The 3,760-nt window shown below is 37.7% G+C and overlaps 1 pseudogene; it reads left to right on the forward strand.

The window, feature by feature from the left end:
- The first annotated feature begins 1,502 nt into the window (after nt 1-1,502).
- LOC106824256 (olfactory receptor 5H2-like) lies at nt 1,503-2,484 on the forward strand (annotated as a pseudogene).
- Nucleotides 2,485-3,760: the final 1,276 nt, after the last annotated feature.

Below are 3,760 nucleotides of genomic sequence, written 5' to 3' on the forward strand. Positions count from 1 at the left end.
AGATTGGAGGAATTAGCTGAAGAAATGGGCAAAAAAGAAAAAAACAAAGAGCCAACCAATGGCCAAATTCAAGTCCCCTTTCTAACTCAATGAGAACTGCTGTCACTGCTGCTGAAACTGGAATGCAGCTCACACTGACAATGCCACTGCTGTGGATGTGGGATGCATTTGCTGCACTCTTCCTGTTGCTGCCTTTGCAACCAATATTCTCTATGTTCCTGTACCACTTCTCCTTCTCTCCATATTTCACTTGTAGCTTCAGTGGGTTTGATTTGTCAAATCTAGATCAAGTCCTCTCACTCCAGGTACACAAGGAATGGCACAGTCAACTTCTGGCTCTTTTGGCTTCTTGAATGATGGTAACCTCTGCTGGCCCCAAAGACCATGTGGTAGAAAAGAGGATCAGATGTTGGCTATGTAATATATGTCAATTATCCACTTTATAATCTCTTTAATAAACTTCCTCCAGTTTCTTTCCATGTCCTTCTTGTCTTTACTTTGTGCACTCTTTACAATGATTAGATCATCAATAAATACGCATTCAGCTACCCCAGAGTCTCCAAAGCGATTATTTCTATTAAGGTCTAGCAGACTCATCCTCATAAGCTCTCTCACCTGGATGTTCAGAGGATACTCTCTCCACAAACTGGGCGCTGCGTCTGATTTCTCAATTTCAATTTTTGATGACCATCTGCCCAATCACCAGATGGCTGCTCTCTCCTTCACTGACCACCCCCTTCACATCTCCTATGTCACCAAGTCCTAGTGACTCTATATTCTGAATTCTTTTTCATCTCTCGCTCATTCCTCCTCATCACTCCCAATGTCATATCATTGACTAGGCACTCAACGTGCATTTGAATCAGTAGGAGAGCATTTTTATAATGCAGATATTAGACCCCATTTTTGACACATTGAATCAGTTTCTACAGTAATACCTTACAATCTATATTTTTCACAAAAGAAATTCCTCAGGCATTTCTGATGTTTACTCTGGTTTTTGAACCACTAGACAAGTGTATCAGCTTCCTGGCTAGTATTCCTGAGTCCAATTTTTCCTCCCATAAGCCTGCTTTCTACACTGCCATACATTTATTTTTAAAAATACCTTACAACACCACTCCACATCTCTTAAGTTTTCAGTGCATGGTTATTACCTGAAGAATAAAGTTCAAGATCCTGCACATGTCATTGTATTCATTCCAGTACCTAGGCCCTTCAAACTTCTTTCCAGAATTTCCGTATCACACTCAATGGCATCCCAGACATTTAGCACATACTTAGAAAGACTCCCTTTTTCTAAACCTATTCTAAATCTGTTCATTTCTAAATCTGTGAACATTTTTTCAACAAAAATTATTGCATTTTTTAAATTTGTTCAATTCCCCCAAAATAGATTCTATCTATTATAGAAGTAATAAAAAATTTAAGAGGAAATTCTGATGTATATATTTTTATCTGAAATATCCTCCCCCAGATGTTCATATTATAAATCCTTCGTGATGTATTTTTTCATTTACTCCATTTCATTTCAGGCAGCATTCAGTGAAAGCAGGGAAAATGAAAATGCAACATTGCCGACAGAGTTTACTCTCAAGGGCTTATTTATCAACCCAAGTGGTAAATCCCACTTTTCCTGGTGTTCTTGGTTATATATTTCACCACCATTATAGGGAACCTTGTTCTTATTGCTCTCATATGAAATGATCCTCAACTTCACACCCCCATGTACTTATTCCTTGGAAGCCTGGATTTTGCGGATGCTTGGTTATCATCAACAGTGACCCCCAAGATTCTGGTCAACTTCTTTGCCAAGAGTACGATGATATCTCTCTCTCGATGCATGATACAATTTTTTTTCTTTGCAGTCAGTGTAACCACAAAATGTTTTCTCTTAGCAACAATGGCATATGATCGCTTTGTGGCCATATGCAAACCTTTGCTTTATCCAGTGATTATGACCAATAGGCTATTATGCATTAGGCTATTAGTTTTGTCATTTTTTGGTGGTCTTCTTCATGCCTTAATTCATGTAGGTTTTTTATTCAGATTAACCTTCTGTAACTGCAACGTTATACATCACTTTTACTGTGACATTATACCATTACTTAAGATTTCGTGTACTGACCCTTCTATTAATTTTCTGATGGTTTTTATTTCCTCTGGGTCAATACAAGTGTCACCATTATGACAGTTCTTGTCTCTTATACACTTGTTCTCTTTACAGTCTTAAAAAGGAAGTCTATACAAGGCATCAGGAAAGCCTTCTACACCTGTGGAGCCCATCTCTTATCTGTCTCTTTATACTATGGCCCCCTTGCCTTCATGTATGTGCGCCCTAGATCTGCACAAGCAGATGACCAAGATATGGTGGACTCTCTATTTTATGCTATCATCATCCCTTTGTTAAATCCAATCATCTACAGCCTGAGAAATAAGAAAGTCATAGATTCACTGGCAAAAATGTTAGAGAGAAATGTTTAGATCTCATACTACTGTCTATTCTCTTTTTATTAAAACAGTCATACAATTGTGTAGCTTATATGTGCCTCTGTCTTGGTTAGTGTGCATAGATTTTTGAAGTAATGATTAACCTAGTGTTTTAATGAGTTAAGGTATGAGTACCTAGTAAACATCTTAACATATATGCATATGTTACTCAAAAACATATAAATTTAATCAAGTGTTCATGTCATACTAAAATAATTAAGGACAAAAACCAACAAAGTGTTTCATGCCTGTCTTTTTTCATGTGGCTTTATAAATGCATTAAGCACTAAAGTAATGTAGTTCCTAAAAAGGACTCGATCATAATGTCTTCAATATTAACATCGCTGGCAGCCTGGAGACTCATTTCACATATAACTGCACAGAGGAGGCAAGATTGTGTTTGACTGAATGGAGACAAATCCCAGGAATTCTACTAGCCATCAAAGGTTTTTCATCCCATTTTATTTTGGACATGGTGAATTTCACTTCTGTGGGAATTCAACTCTCATGTCACACAGAGAAATAAACAGAAGTGGGAAAACAATGAGGAAAAAAGGAGAAGAGTGTTAAGATAGTGATGTTTGGGCCAAAAAGTGAGAGGATACTGTTAGCCCAGTGTGTTGATGAGTAATGAGAAGGCCGTTTGGCTATCACTGTCTATGATGCCTTGAAAGGCACTTTCCAGCTGTTTGTATTTTGTAGAATAATCTGAAATGCTTCATAATTCAGAAACTAAGAGATGAGATTGCAGAATTTTAGGGGGATGGGCATATAGGAAAAGAAGTCGTAGAATAGGGAGGAAATACTCTCAATATTCCAAGAATTAAAAAAGGAAACTAATTAGATAAAGAAATCAGTAAGATACAGAAGGTATGGAATGTATTGACAATGGGAGACTTTAAGTGCATGCTACCAAAGTTCAAATAATATTAGGAGGATGTGAAGTCATGGTGTTGAGTGCCTGTCTAGGGAAGGCATAAAAATGAGCAACAGTTTGGATGTTTTGTGCCTTGAAAGTCCTTAAACATTAGCTTTCCTCTCACTCCATACTCTAAGTATAATGAGAGACCATCTTCTGGTCCATCCCTGCCCTATCTCTCTCATCACTGTTGCTATACACATTCCCGAGGTACCACTCCAGCCCTCACCCTGATAACTAACAGCCTCTGTGAACTACAAAACTCTAGTAACTTATCTCCTACATCTTGCAGATACTCTCTTACTTCTAATCACTGTTGCCAGATTATTCTTCATAGAGAGAACTCTGATA

Source organism: Equus asinus, chromosome 5, assembly GCF_041296235.1.
Source record: "Equus asinus isolate D_3611 breed Donkey chromosome 5, EquAss-T2T_v2, whole genome shotgun sequence".
Lineage (NCBI taxonomy): Eukaryota > Metazoa > Chordata > Mammalia > Perissodactyla > Equidae > Equus > Equus asinus.